At 40.5% G+C, this 16,711-nt stretch overlaps 1 long non-coding RNA gene across 2 annotated transcripts in view; it reads left to right on the top strand.

The window, feature by feature from the left end:
* LOC122555173 (uncharacterized) overlaps positions 1 to 16,711 on the top strand; it is a 154,801-nt gene that overhangs the window by 74,714 nt on the left and 63,376 nt on the right. For both annotated transcript variants that reach the window (XR_015758861.1, XR_015758862.1), the window contains exon 2: positions 1,118 to 1,187. This is a non-coding gene — a long non-coding RNA (uncharacterized LOC122555173). The remainder of the gene's footprint in view (positions 1 to 1,117; positions 1,188 to 16,711) is intronic.

Below are 16,711 nucleotides of genomic sequence, written 5' to 3'. Positions count from 1 at the left end.
ATTTCGCTTTCATCACGTTCACTCTTTCTTTGCCTTATGCTTTTTCTCACTCTCTCTTTGTCTGTTGATCTGTCTCTGACTCTCTGTAGACTGGGTACAGATGGTCACATATTCCTGTATTCACTGTCTGATAGAGAGCGCATGAGAAGAGACTGACTCTTTTTTTCTCCATTAATCGGCAACATCTGTGCAAACAAAGGGCTGAGAGTGACAGCGGGCAGGGTCCCTGCTGCTCAAGAGGCACTTCCTAATGAACTCCATCCTGGACCAGCATTTCACCACACCCCACTAACAGAGAACAGAAAGTGGAAAGCCAATAGACTCCATACACATCAATACACAGCTATAGACATCAATGCCCATTAATATACAGCCTTACAGAGTGATATTCAGCCACACACAGTCACTGACTGGGATTAGAGGATACTTAATGGACTTTCAGTCTCAGTGACGAAGATGGACTCTGGAGATCGTGCAAAATAAAATCTAATAGTGTGTAAGATAAACAAAGAGAGGTACAGCACAGGGAACAGGCTGGAGAGAGAGATTTAAGAAGCAATTAGTGAAAAAAAGGGTTTTTTAAATTTCAATAAAGCACTACATATAAATGATTGAGACAAAACGCGTTTGAGTATCAAGTAAAGATCAACTACATAAATTATTAGTGAAAAAATAATATTAGCTCTTTTATGGAGATATGTCTGTGAGTTATTGAATCTTCACACATGACACAATTCACAAGTTGGACGTGAATGAGTGTTTCATCAGTCTATTCTAGATCATTATTTTTTTTTCAACAGATCCATCATTTTTTAAAAAACAGGTATTTTTGCAGCTTGCACATATATTATGGGAAATAGCCTTTTTTGCAACAAAGTGTGTCGATGGAAGTACAAAGAGGATCATCTTCCATTAGGGGGCAAGATGAATGTTACTGTGAGATTATGTTTTCTCAGTTCATTGCATATTCATACACAGGTAAAATGCCACAGTCTGTGAGCTGGAATTTCTGCTGCCCATTGGGACCTTCTGGGCTCCAACATCTGGGCACTGGATGGCACTTCACTTTCTGCAACTCAGGAGTATCACACAATCTTTTTTCATTGTCCCCATTCAGATAGCCTGCACAGAGATGGATGAGAAGTCAACACTCATGGGCAACTGAAGAGGACCTGTATTGCTGCAAGGTATGAATGATCAGCTGCACAATGTACCACTCAAAGCTCCATTTCCCCTTATGAGTGTCAATTTCCATTGCAAGACTGCAAGGGATGTTCACAGTTGAGTGGCAGGCAACTATATTAGATGCTCCATGTAAATCAATGCCTGTTACTTAATTGTAGCTAACAATGTGGCACTACATGCACCACAAAGCCACGGCCTCTCATACATCTGCCAGGAGTCACTCTTAAAGCATGAAAGGAGCTACAACATGGAACAGATTATTCCTCTATCAGGTCACTGACCTTTCAGTACAACTTATAGAACATACACATCTGATATCTGTCCATCAGAGGCTTGCATTGGACAGGGGCATGACCAAAGAAGATGGTCTTTTAAGTTGAGATGTGTTTTAAGTTCTGCCCCTTTAGTCACCTGGGCAGGTTTGCTGGCATTGCCTTGCTGGTGCCAGCTTGTCGGCTCAGTCAAATCTCATGACTGACTCTGTACTTGTGTAAAGAAATTTCTTGGCTATGAAGGAGTCAAGTAGCTGAAGAAGTTTGTACTCACCAGAATTTGGAGGAAGAAGTTTATCTCATCATCTCATAAATACATTTGGCATTGTTTGTAAGCATGTGTTTTCCATTTCTGCCTGACAAAATTGTGACTATGAACATAATTCCAGTTGGCTGGGGCGTTAATATGTATGCATGACATGCTCATGAATACAAAACAGGTTCCTGATCAGTAGGTTGGGAGAGTCAACTTGCCTGAAATGCTATGAGAACTTAACAGCAAAGCTTTAACCCATTTTCAGGAAACTGAATTTTTGACTCCTCTCCCAGTGAAGTGTCCCAACCACTGATCTTAAAGCTCTGGGTAGGCCAACAAAATTCCATGCATTCAGAATTTTCCATAATTACTGCAGATAGTTGGGAAGCAATGAATGCATGTGTCAATATCACAATGATCATTTCAAATTGTGGGTAGTTCTGAAAAGATTAGAATCATTCTCAAATTTGTGATGGAGAATTTTATTTCTGTTAATAATGATGGGCCATAGGTTTAGAAGAGACTGAATTAACAAAAACAGATCAAATATTTTGATTGGTGGGAAAATCCTTACAAGATTATTTTACAACTGATTAGAAAGGCCTTGCATGCAATTGTTTCTTAATTTCTTCTTCGTTAAATTGTTCTCTCTCTGACCAAAAATTATTAAATGAAATGAATTTGTAAAAGTAAAATAATCCTTATAGGGAATAAAGTAAAAACTTATAGTTTATACAGCATCAAAATATCTTGTATATAATGAATTTGTTTAAAATTTAGCAACTGTTGCTGTAAGAACAAATATGTAACTAAGTATTGCAAGTTTCAGTGAAATGAATAATATTAGCTTCTAGGTTGTTTGAACATGCAATATTAGAATCTATTTACTCTAAGTGTAACAAGGGCATATCTTATGTGAAATTTACTGTGTTGTTTGCTGGAATCGCAAAAGTACTTGGAGAAATTATGCAAGGAAAAGTGCTTCTTCCAATGTGTGATCATTTCAGCAAGCTGTGTGGTTAGCTCTGCATTTAAATTTCTGTGTATCATGGCCAGGTTTCCCAGAAATGATTGCAACCCATTCTATAAGACACTACTAATACAGAACAGTGACGTTTAAGGCACATTGCCCTTAACCTTTATGATATCTCCCTATCTCTGTAATCGACAACCTCTCACTCCATAATCCTTTGAGGTATCAGCTCTCTTCTAATTTTGGCCTCTTGTACTTCCCTGATTTTAATGCTCCACTATTGGTGGTTGCATCTTCAGTCCCCTCAGTTCGAAGGTTTGTAATTTCCTCTTTACAAGTCCTTGCCTCTCTATCTCACTTTCCTCCTTTGAAACAGGCCTTAAAACTCACATCTTTGACAAAGCTTTTGGCCAACTGGCCTAATATATCCTACGTGGCATGATATCATATTTTGTTTTATGATATGCTCATGACATGCCTTGGGATATTTCATTGCATTAAAGGTGCTATATAAATTGTTGCTGCTGTTGTTATATAGACATTCCTGGCTACCTTGGGAAGAATGCTAGCATTATTTTTACATTAAGCTAATTAGCAGTGCACAAAAGCAAAAGAAATGTTACAGATAAGTTGTTCACCCACACCTCAGTGGACAATTGGCATAACGTGACACAGCACTGCAACTATACAGTGTAGCAGGATTACTGTTAGTTCAATATGGCTGTGCGCACTCCTTGCTCAATGTAATGACCTAGATCAATTGGAATGAAATCCATTCTTTCTATCTGTATTTCATTTTTAATCAGTTACACGGATTAACAGAGATGAGTGTTCACTGTCCGGGGAATTTCTATCATTATAGCACTGCTCACTGTGCCAGCAATCTTTGACCTAGAAATGTAAGTCTCAAGGTGACTTTTGTGATATCAAGGTCATGGTTGATGACAATTGTGTGTTTTCCCAGGATTCAAGCTGGCATACTGAGGTTTCTTCATATGTCCATGTAATAAGTGTAGAGTCTGCATTCCTATCTCTGAATTGACCTGTAGAATTCTGCAATGCTATTCACTGACAATCTCAGCGATTCTGTTGGTCTGCTACTGTTGTGCAGGAAATATAGAGAATCACCAGGAGACACAGAGAGTTCTTTGAGGAGAGAGTGAGGTCTGCAGATGCTGGAGATCAGGGCCGAAAATGTGTTGCTGGAAAAGCGCAGCAGGTCAGGCAGCATCCAGGGAACAGGAGAATCGACGTTTCGGGCATAAGCCCTTCTTCCTGAAGAAGGGCTTATGCCCGAAACGTCGATTCTCCTGTTCCCTGGATGCTGCCTGACCTGCTGCGCTTTTCCAGCAACACATTTTCGACACAGAGAGTTCCTCAAGAAATAGGTCTTTTATTTGCAAACAAAAAACCGTGAAAGCAGGATCTCAAATGCCCACGAACCTCAGGTCCCTGGATTTTTATATATTTTTTATCATGTTTCTGTTAGCTTATCAGCATGCCCAACTATATTAATCAAAGTACCTCACTCTAGCTACACAATAAACCAGTGACGTTAATTATCATTATCTCTTTAGTTGTACATTCTACTTAATGTTATTCTAATGTCACGGTTAGATACTTATTGCTAACTCTGCCACAGTGATCCTCCATTCCAGACTAACTTGTCATGATAGATATTTAGCTATTCCATCTATTACAGTAGTCTCCTGTCTCAAGCTGACTCTACTAACTATTAATTAGATATTCTAATGTCATGTCCCAAATATTTATTGTCCCAATCCTGTCACAATAATACTTCTAGCTCTTTTGCTACTTGTCCAGCAGGTTCCTACTGCCACCTTCTCCCTGCTGGGGTGGGGAGGAGGGTAAGGGATGAGGGAACCACCCTCTGGGGGTAACCAATGAAAGATAGTGCTTTCTTGTTCCCATGGTGCCTCGGCCACCCTCTTTCCCTATTCTCATTGTTGTCGTACATTTTTGTATCCTTATTCCTTTTCCCTGTCCTTCCCATTCCCTTGCCCCCGAAAAAATTACCTGTTTGAACGGTGGGCGGCACGGTGGCACAGTGGTTAGCACTGCTGCCTCACAGTGCCTGAGTCCTGGGTTCAATTCCTGCCTCAGGCGACTGACTGTGTGGAGTTTGCACGTTCTCCCCGTGTCTGCGTGGGTTTCCTCCGGGTGCTCTGGTTTCCTCCCACCGTCCAAAGATGTGCAGGTCAGGTGAATTGGCCATGCTAAATTGCCTGTAGTGTTAGGTAAGGGGTAAATGTAGGGGTATGGGTGGGTTGCGCTTCGGTGAGTCGGTGTGGACTTGTTGGGCTGAAGGGCCTGTTCCCACACTGTAATGTAATCATTAATCCCAGCCTTCTGCTTCTCCAAGGTACTAGCTGAATATGAGGAATGTGTAAACTGATGGATATTGTACTGCAATAGGAGCTTCCTATATTGTAGTTCAAACATGGATCTGCTGCAGGCTTTGCCTTTGTACTGATACATGGATGAACTGATCTTTCAAGAGATTTGGCCTGACAGCACACATTCATGTTGCTGTTCTTCAGCCAGTCAGAAACCAGATAGTACTCAACATACCACCAGTGCGAGCATAAATGGAAAGAGTTCAATTTTTCTATGGAAGATTTCCATGGCCTGTGTCCTGATCTGCTACATCAGATCATTATGCTATAGCAGTACAGTATTATTCTTTTTAAGCAAACCAATGACCTGATTGCTCAGGCTCTCTTCAGGTGAAATATGGTGCATCCTTATATCAACTCACTACCAGTGAAATCTTTCTTCTCTTTGGAAAAAAAACCTGCTTCTGCAAATTGAATGTCTGAATGTCACCCAGAACATTTGTCTTTGACTTAATCCATAACTGTGGTTCCCAGTAGAATTGATGGGTATCTATGAGAGAGGGTTAAAGAGCAGGGAGATTTGGAAAGTTGAGGAGAAAGAGCAAACTAATAGTGTAGGGTAGAAACAATGACTGCAGATGCTGGAAACCCTCCCATCCTGGCACCTTCCCCTGCCACCGCAGGAACTGTAAAACCTGCGCCCACACCTCCTCCCTCACCTCGATCCAAGGCCCTAAAGGTGCCTTCCACATCCATCAAAGTTTTACCTGCACATCCACTAATATCATTTATTGTATCCATTGCTCCCGATGCGGTCTCCTCTACATTGGGGAGACTGGGCGCCTCCTAGCAGAGCACTTTCGGGAACATCTCCGGGATACCCGCACCAATCAACCACACCACCCCGTGGCCCAACATTTCTACTCCCCCTCCCACTCTGCCGAGGACAGGGAGGTCCTGGGCCTCCTTCACCGCTGCTCCCTCATCACCAGACGCCTGGAGGAAGAACGCCTCATCTTCCGCCTTGGAACACTTCAACCCCAGGGCATCAATGTGGACTTCAACAGTTTCCTCATTTCCCCTTCTCCCACCTCACCCTAGTTCCAAACTTCCAGCTCAGCACTGTCCCCATGACTTGTCCGGACTTGTCCTACCTGCCTATCTCCTTTTCCACCTATCCACTCCTCTCTCTCCTCCCTGACGTATCACCTTATCCCCTCCCCCACTCACCTATTGTACTCTATGCTACTTTCTCGCCACCCCCACCCTCCTCTAGCTTATCTCTCCATGCTTCAGGCTCTCTGCCTTTATTCCTGATGAAGGGCTTTTGCCCGAAACATCGATTTTGCTGCTCCTTGGATGCTTCCTGAACTGCTGTGCTCTTCCAGCACCACTAATCCAGAATAATAGTGTAGGGTGGCAAGAGAGGAAGAGTGTGAGAATGTACAAGCTATGTATGAAGAAAGGAGGTCAGACTAGGGAAAAATATTAAAATGATAGATTTAGAGACTATTTATCTGAATGCATGCAGGATTCATGAGAAGATAGAAAAAATGGTAGCAATCATTAGAAATAAATGGGTATCTTAGTCATTTTAGAGACACAGACTAGAATCTTCACACTTGTGTACACTCCATTTTTCTACTCGCTCAATTTGTCTAAATCTCCTTTAAATTCTCCTGAACACTCAATCCCCATCTAGTTTTGTATCAAATCCCACCAATAGCTAATGCTGTAAAAATGGAGTATGGCTTTTACAATGATTCAATTGTTGTTCTCAGTGAAGTCTTCTGTGTTGAACAAATTCTTCTGCACTGTAGATCAGAATGCAGAGTCTTTCCGTTTCAGGAAAATTAACATGTCCTTTTTTTTCTGATTTGTGCCCAACAAGGATTCTGATGCTGTTTGGAAGATTTAGGCTATGATCTTATGATTAAAGTTACAGATAGGCAGTATTGTGAAATGTTGTATGCATTTTGAATTTCACAGGAGATGGGGGAGATACTAAATGAGTGCTTTGCATCAGTATTTACTGTGGAAAAGGACATGGAAGGTATAGAATGTAGGGAAATAGATGGTGACATCTTGAAAAATGTCTATATTACAGAGGAGGAAGTGCTGGATGTCTTAAAATGCATAAAAGTGGATAAATTCCCAGGACTTGATCAGGTGTACTCAAGAACTCTATGGGAAACTAGGAAGGTGATTTCTGGGCTCCTTGCTGAGATATTTGTATCATCGATAGTTATAGTTGAGGTGCCGGAAGACTGGAGATTGGCTAATGCAGTGCAACTGTTTAAGAGGGGTGGTAAGGACAAAGCAGGAAACCAGTGAGCCTGACATCGGTGGTGGCCAAGTTGTTGGAGGGAATCCTGAGGGATAGGATGTTCATGTATTAGAAAGGCAAGGACTGATTAGGGATAGTCAACATGGCTTTGTGCGTGGGAAATCATGTCTCACAAACATGATTGAGTTTGCTGAAAACGTAACAAGGAGGATTGATGAGGGCAGAGCAGTGGATGTGATCTATATGGACATCTAGTAAGGCATTCAACAAGATTCCCCATGGGAGACTGGTCAGCAAGGTTAAATCTCATGGAATACAGGGAGAACTAGCCATTTGGATAAAGAACTGGTTCAAAGATAGAAGACAGGGAGTGGTGATAGAGGGTTGTTTTTCAGACTGGAAGCCTGTGACCAGTGGAGCGTCACAAGGATCGGTGATGGGCACACTACTTTACATCATTTATATAAATGATCTGGATGTGAGCATAAGAGGTATACTTAGTAAGTTTGCAGATGATACCACAATTGGAGGTGTAGTGGACAGCAAAGAAGGTTACCCCTCAGATTAAAACGGGATCTTGATCAGATGGGCCAAAGGGCTGAGAAGTGGCAGATGGAGTTTAATTCAGATAAATGCGAGATGCTGCATTTTGGGAAGGCAAATCTTATCAGGACTTATACACGTAATGGTAAGGTCCTAGGGAGTGTTGCTGGACAAAGAGACATTGGAATGCTGGTTCTTAACTCCTTGAAAGTGGAGTCGCAGGTCGATAGGATAGTGAAGAAGGCGTTTGGTATGCTTTTCTTTATTGGTCAGAGTATTGAGTAGAGGTGTTGGGAGGTCATGTTGCGGCTGTACAGGAAATTGGTTACTTTTGGAATATTGCGTGCAATTCTGGTCTCCTTCCTATCGGAAGGATGTTGTGAAACTTGAAAGGGTTCAGAAGTGATTTATAATGATGTTGCCAGCATTGGCAGATTTGAGCTACCTGGAGATGTTAAATAGGCTGGGGCTGTTTTCCATGGAGCTTTGGAGGCTGAGGGGTGACCTTATAGAGGCTTATAAAATCATGAGGGGCATGAATAGGATAAGTAGACAAAATCTTTTCCCTGGGGCGGGGGAGTCCAGACCGAGAGGGCATAGGTTTAGGGTGAGAAGGGAAAGATATAAAAGAGACCTAAGGGGCACCTTTTTCATGCAGAGGGTGGTATGTGTATGGAATGAGCTGCCAGAGGAAGTGGTGGAGACTAGTACGATTGCAACATTTAAAAGGCATCTGGATGGGTATATGAATATGATGGGTTTGGAGGGATATGGGCCAGGTGTTGGCAGGTGGGGCTAGATTAGCTTGGGATATCTGGTCGGCATGGATGAGTTGGACCGAAGGGTCTGTTTCCATGCTGCACATGTCTATGACTCTTTGACTATGAGGGAAAGAGAACAGGGAATTATTTCTTAAGAGGGAAGTTCACATCACCTTTCAGTAGAAAGAGTCATAGAGTCATAGAGTTGTACAGCACGGAAACAGACCCTTCGGTCCAACTCATCCATGCCGACCAGATATCCCAATCCAATCTAGTCCCAATTGCCAGCACCTGGCCATATCCCTCCAAACCCTTCCTATTTATATACCCATCCAGATGCCTTTTAAATGTTGCAATTGTACTAGCCTCCACCACTTCGTCTAGCAGCTCATTCTATTCACGTACCACCCTCTGCATGAAAACGTTGCCCCTTACATCTCTTTTATATCTTTCCCCTCTTACCCTAAACCTATGGCCTGGAAAAAGACTTTGTCTATTTATCCTATCCATGCCTCTCATGACTTTATAGACCTCTACATGTTCACCACTCAGCCTCCGACGCTCCAGGAAAAACAGCTGTAGTCTATTCAACATCTCCCTCTGGCTCAAATTGTCCAACCCTGGCAACATCCTTGTAAATCTTGTCTGAACCCTTTCAAGTTTCACAACATCTTTCCGATAGGAAGGAGACCAGAATTGCATGCATATTTCAACAGTGGTCTAACCAATGTCCTGTACAGTCACAACATTACCTCCCAACCCCTGTCCTCAATACTCTGATCAATAAAGGAAAGCATACCAAATACCTTCTTTACTATCCTATCGACCTGCGACTCCACTTTCAATGAGCTATGAACCTGCACTCCAAGGTCTCTTTGTTCAGCAACACTCCCGAGGACTTTACCATTAAGTGTATAAGTCCTGCCAAGATTTGCTTTCCCAAAATCCATCTGCCACTTCTCAACCCATTGGCCCATCTGATCAAGATGCTGTTGTATTCTGAGGGATAACCTTCTTCGCTGTCCACTACACCTCCAATTTTGGTGTCATCTGCAAACTTACTAACTATACCTCTTATGCTCACATCCAGATCATTTATATAAATGACGGAAAGTAGTGTACCCATCACAGATCCTGTGGCCCTCCACTGGTCACAGGCCTCCAGTCTGAAAAACAACCCTCCACCACCACCCTCTGTCTTCTATGTTTGAGCCAGTTCTGTATCCAAATGGCTAGTTCTCCCTGTATTCCATGAGAGCTAACCTTGCTGACCAGTCTCCCATGGGGAACCTTGTTGAATGCCTAACTGAAGTCCATGTAGATCACATCTACCACTCTGCCCTCATCAATCCTCTTTGTTACTTCTTCACAAAACTCAATCATGTTTGTGAGACACGATTTCCCATGCACAAAGCCATGTTGATTATGCCTAATCACTCCTTGCCTTTCCAAATACATGTACATCCTGCCCCTCAAGATTCCCTCCAAAACTTGCCCACCACCATTGTCAGGCTCAAGCTTCCCACAGATTTCTAGGGTACACCTGATCAGATCCTGGGAATATACCCACTTTTATGTGTTTTAAGACATCCAGTACTTCCTCCTCTGTGATATGGACATTTTTCAAGATGTCACTATCTATTTCCCTACATTCTATATCTTCCATGTTCTTTTCCACAATATATACTGATGTAAAATACTTGTCTTGTATCTCCCCCATCTCCTACGGCTCCACACAAAGGCCACCTTGCTGATGTTTGAGAGGCCCTATTCTCTCCCTAGTTACCCTTTTGTCCTTACGGTATTTGTAAAAACCCTTTGGATTCTCCTTAACTCTATTTGCTAAAGTTATCTCTTGTCCCCTTTTTGCCCTCCTGATTTCTCTCTTAAGTATACTCCTACTGCCTTTATATTCTTCTAAGGATTCACTCGATCTATCCTGTCTATACCTGACATATGCTTCCTTTTGTCTCTTAACCAAAACCTCAATTTCTTTTGTCATCCAGCATTCCCTATACCTACCAGCCTTTCCTTTCACCCTAACAGGAATATACTTTCTCAGGACTCTTGTTGTCTCATTTCTGAAGGCTTCCTATTTTCCAGCCATCCCTTTACCTATGAACATCTGCCCCCAATCAGCTTTTGAAAGTTCTTGCTTAATACTGTCAAAATTGGTCTTATGGCTTTTACATTTCTCTGAATAGTTGCAGGATATAATAGTAGAAGATTGAACAGAGTTATGCACATGTGGGTGTACTGTACCTTGAAGACAGTAAAGGCTAGCAGTGACAGCACCAAGTGTTCTCAATAAGACACAATGTAACATGTGCTCCAGCTACTGGGGAAATGACAAAACAGATTCAAATTAGCCAATCAGTTTAAATTATACCCCAATAAATACCAAATTCCAATCAAGTTTGAATTGAGTATATTGATAATCTTAAAAATTATTGATGCTTTGGGGTATAAAACCAGGGAAAATTGAACAGTTAGGAGGAGAACTGTAACCAGACCAACAGCTGTAGACTGCGAGCTTTTACTCTCTTTAAGGTAGAGAACATCTACATTTTCATAACAACAGCAGCAAAATTCCACCATGAACTCAAAGCTGTCAGCAATCCTACTTCAGTATCTCTGGTATAATCCATGGTTTCTCTATGTAAAGTGCTGCATATTCTATCTCATTGGTGTGAGTGGCCATAGAGTTTGCACCCTATGTATAATTGTATATGTTTTCTTGTCCCTGAAAAAGGAGGCACAAGGAGCCAAAGTACATTTTGATGCTAAAATTATGTCAGTATTGCTCCTTAATCCATAATGGGTACAATGATATCAATATACTGTACAGCAGGAATTACATACTTATGAAAGTTTTTTTTCTGTAACAGCAAAGCATGTAGGATATGAAAGAAGGAAAACTTACAGGTGACGTTTCAGAATATAAATTGTACAAAGCTACCGCACTGACATTGGATGTAACTAGGTTAACCAGATGAAGTCAGTATTATTAGCACAGTTAGGGGACAGTTATTGCCAACAGCAGACATGCTTTACATGATGCCTTCTTAGAATTTGTGTGACTCAGTCTCTTTGTTCCGATCTACCTGGAAAATTCATTAAATTCTTCCTAATCTTCAGTGAGGTTAGGTCACTTTGATTGTTCTGCACATCTCTTTTCATTGTTCCAAAACAATTCTTGCGCCACGCTGTGCCAAACAATGGCTTCCTTCTGAAATACTTTTACAGCTCAAGAAAGCTCAGACCTTTCAGCCATCCCATCTCATTGATACGTTTTTCCTCAGAAACATGCAGCAAAATCAATTCTGCTGTTAAACTGCTTCAGGCCATTAAATCATATATTGTGTGCTATGCTTCACAACTATGACACCTGGATCAAACACATTAAAGTGATGTTGATTCTAGAAATTAGAGTATTATCCACAATTACAATGTAGAGAGAGGTGCACCTCTCTGCTGTATTTCCTTTGGACACTATGGGCTGAATGTTATTCTCTTTTGAATAAGTGCAAGTTGTGTTGAGTTTTTTGGAGAACCTTCAGTTTTTTTGGAGGGATTGTCACTGTGAGGCCAAGCTAGATTTCTCTCCTAATGGGTCCCTCATGTCCGATTCAATCTCCTTCTTCTGATTGCCAACCAGAAAAGCACTCATTTTTCCCCACCTTTTGGTTCCTGTTAGTTAATCAATCCTCTCTCCATGCTAATACATTGTCCGTAACATCTTGCATCTTTAATGTATGCAGCAGTTTTTTGTGCAGCATCTTGTCAAATGCCTTTTGGAAATCTAAATACACCACATCTACTAGGTCCCCATTGTCCACCATGCTCATAATGTCTTCATAGAATTCCAGTAGATTATTTAAGCATGACCAGCCATTCATTAACCCATGCTGCAACTGCCCAATGAGCCAATTTCTATTTCCAATGGGCCAATTTCTATTTAGAATGCCTTGCCATTTCTTCCTTGATAATAGATTACAGAAGTTAAGCAAACCGGTCTACAATTCCATATCTTTTGGCTAGCTCCTTTTTTAAACAGTGGTGTTACATTTGCTGTTTTCCAATCTGCTGGAACTGACCCAGAGTCCAGTGAATTTTGGAAAATTACCACAAGCACATTTGCTATTTCTCCCGACTTTACAAATGTTTGTGTGAATCTCTGTGTAGCACTGAATGTAACTGTACCAGTATGTGGTATACCTTCATGGCTGCACAAGATTGATGGGCTCATGGATCAATGTTTGTGTTGAGAGCCCTCTGCAAACTGACGTAACTGTAGTGAACATCCTAACGAGCTGACGTTTCACGCTCCCAGCAACATCTAAACTTGTGGGGATCTGGGGTTTAAGAATGGCGGTTACAATTTGTCCAATACTCCCTTTGTGAGTTAACTCCCACAAGTAAAATCCATGGATGTTAGCAGATCTAAACCAAAGACAGAAATACAGGAACATCATTGGAAAGACAAAGCTGGATGAACAAAATGATAAGACTAACAGGACTACTAACTTTAGATCTTCAGCTTTACATATATTTTAAAAATTGAAGATTGCCTGAAAGAATGATGGAGCCGAACCTTTTAATTAGCTCCATGAGGAATAACTGAAATATATTTTCATAATATTTCAGTGAAAACAGTGGAGAATGTAGTATAATTCTCTATCCACTCTGTTGCCAGCATTATTTGGATTGAATATTGTTATAGTTCAGTGCATTATGATTTTGTAATTGAATTCTTGAGAAAGTAATTGAATTTAGTACAAAAATATACACATGATGTAAAGCTAGGCAACCAGACATATGAGATCAAATACTGGGATAGGTAGCAAGCTAATTAAGAAACAGTTTGAGATTTCTGATTATTTCTAACCTATATAAAACAAAACTAAACTGGGACTGAAAAAATGCTGTGAAACATAGTTCCGATTGTTGGGAGTTCAGGCTCAGTCTGTACCGAAGCTATGACGTCATGTTTGTTGTTTAGGAACCTGTACACTACACCAGATGTTGAACAGATTCATCAAACTTTTGCAACATGGTTTGCATTGAATGCACTTTAAGAATTAATTTTTAAATTAATTAAAATAATATCACTCTAAATGAATGCAATGACGCAATAAGACCATCGAGAGAATTTACTCCCAGGTGTTAGAATTCAGATCAATGCTGCATTCGTAGTGTTGCATAGTTTGTACTTCGGATCTATGCAGAGGCGACACTAGATTTGTGTAACAGGTTTTATCACAGTGCTTTATGTCTGCTTCATGCTTTAGCTCTGGCTTCCAGATCTTTCTACACCTTTTATCTGTGAATCCACACTCAGGCTTTAACAAATCAAGCAAAGCAATGAGCATCAATAGTAAACAAACTTACATAATTAAACACAGAATGGTACATGGATTCGATAGACAAACAGAGTCAGATTCTTAGTAAATTGAGTAGTGAAGTACGACTTGCAGGAAATAATATTGGGTTATTAGCTTTAGCTGGGCTAATTTTTTTTCACAAACAGCTTAGGTTTCAAAAATTTGATTTGAACTAATCAAACTGGGTTCATTGCCTCAGCTTGAGACCAGAAGGCTACTTGCACCTGTGATAATTATAAAAAGGATATTTTATTGTAGTAAATTGATAATATTTGTGTACCATTAGTATCCCATCCATATAAAAAAAAACAAATTGGACAGTTGGGATTTTACGATAGAAAAAAATGCCATAGGTTTTTAGTGCTGAATTTTACAGAAAGTACAATGAACATTGTAGTTAGTTTCATTTGGTTGTTGTTGGATATAAGGACTGTTTTTATTCCTCTTGTGTGATCCCTTTGCTGAGTTAGTGGCGCTGAATTTCTCAGGGCTGTGTTTTCCTGACTTAACATTCCCTGTCTCCCAGAGGAGATGACAGACGGCGTGTAATTTAGTTACATTCGCTCGGATGGAGAAACACCTGGCTCCCTCCCCCAGGATAGGAAAAAAAACCTAACGAAAACGATTAAAAAGAGAAAAACCTTCAATCTTAGGTTGAAAATACTACATAAAATGTCATTATATTTAAGATTTATTTATTTTAATATAATAGAATCAAATCAAGTGAATGTAATATGACCTAATTGATTATTTATCTCTTTGTCAATATCTATCTGCCTATCTGACTACCGTTATGTTTATCTGTTTCTGTTTGTTAATTATTTGCTTGTGTGCGTGTATCAATCAAAATGACTGCCTGTTTACCAAACTGTTTTTGTACATATTTTCATCTATATTTTCTTTCTTCATTTTCTAGGATTTTCATTGGTGTATGTTTGTTATCCGATTGTTCAACAATCTATTCATTCCAAATTTTAGAATCCTATACCAATCTGTGTTTCTCTCTGTCTATCTTTTTGTCTGTCCATCCATTTAACACACAGAGTGTCACAATAAAAGACCATGGAGATCAGATTATGTGTATCCAGAAAAATAATACATGTAATATAGTTTGATGAGTAAAATTAATTGATGGAAAGCTGTGTGGGCCACAAATCAGGCATGCTGACCTTCATGCCCGAATTCCCAATGTGCACTTCTGTTGCATGGAGCTCTGTTAAATCATTAAATTTACCTTTTTATTACTTTTTCTGTGTTTTTAAATGAAGCCAATGCCACTAGAGGACCACTTTTCCATCCAATCTGTTACTGGTTGCTAGACTTTGGTAGCTACTCAAATCTTGCTTTGCTCAAGGGATTTCTGAATCTGACTTTATTGTGCATTATTATTACTGTGTGGCCACATCCTTGGTGTGAATTATCCCTCTCATGAAATGGGGATGGGTGGAAATTGGAGTGGAACAATCTTTGTCTACTATGGCCGTTGGAAGCCTTAAAAATTTGGCTACTTATAGTTGCAGTCATTCTTGGTTTACTCTAAGGTTTCCCAATCTATGGGTCATGATTCCCCATGGGATTGCAAAGTGAGATCTTGGGATTGCAAACTCTGAGGCACCAATAGTGGCTGTGAATCTTGGATTGCCTCCTGACAGCTGTGAGGCCCCTTTAATTCCTCACATGGGAGTGACCCAATGGCCTGCTCTCCGACACCTTTAGTTCCTGTTAAAAAAGGAGGAAAACATGGGAACTCAATTGCTGTGGAGAAACCTGCCTTTTCATCAACATAACCAATGTTCAAGTCCATTCTCCCACCCTGGGCAAGAAGCCCCTCAACTCTCCCACCATTCCACCTCAGCACCAACTTTTCCGTCTTCAGCTCTGCAATCGATGTCTCCCACTCTCAGCAATTCAAGTTTCCCTTTCCCAGAAACTGAAGCCTCCACCTAAACAATGCTTATACTACCCAAGTTTTCACTCTGGCAACACAGAGTCTGAGGCATTGAAATGGGGTCACACTAGAAGGTGGACTGAGAAGCACTGATTTAATCTGAGGCCTTGTGAAACTCTCTGCCCAAAGTAGAAACAAGGTAGAAGTTCAAATAAAGTTTTAAAATGCTCATTGTGTGGCTCACTTGTACATTATGGAAATCACATATATTTGTACACACTGGCTTGTCCAGTATGACTATTCTTCATATTGCGCCTTCTTTAATCAAACAAAAACTTGTTGCACAGTCAGTTAACTTAACATTTATTACTGGGAAAATGTTAAATGTCTATCAAAAGGATATAGTAGTTTAACATTTAGAAATGCACAATATAATCAGGCAGAGTCAGATTGCTTCATGATGGGAAATTATACCTGATGAACTTGTTAGAATTCTTTGAGGAAGTAACAGGCAGGATAGATAAAGGGGAACCAGTATATGTAATATATTTAGAATTACAAAAGTTTTTTTGATAAGGTACTACATATTAGACAGAATGTTGGGGTGAATATGATTAGGTAAATAGGGGATTGGCTAACTAATAGAAGAGAGAGAGAGTTGAGATAAACATGGCCTTTTTAGAATGGCAACCTGTAACTAGTGGAGTGTCACAGGGATCAGTGCTGGGACCACAATTATTTACAACATATATCAATGACTTGGACGATAGAAGTGAATGTACTATTACAAGGTTTGTGGATGACT

The sequence above is a fragment of the Chiloscyllium plagiosum genome, unplaced genomic scaffold (assembly GCF_037043375.1).
Source record: "Chiloscyllium plagiosum isolate Xiang-an unplaced genomic scaffold, Cpla_swu_hap1 HiC_scaffold_12, whole genome shotgun sequence".
Lineage (NCBI taxonomy): Eukaryota > Metazoa > Chordata > Chondrichthyes > Orectolobiformes > Hemiscylliidae > Chiloscyllium > Chiloscyllium plagiosum.
Note: the sequence above shows the minus strand (reverse complement) of the source record. Positions and strands in the feature narration are given on the sequence as shown.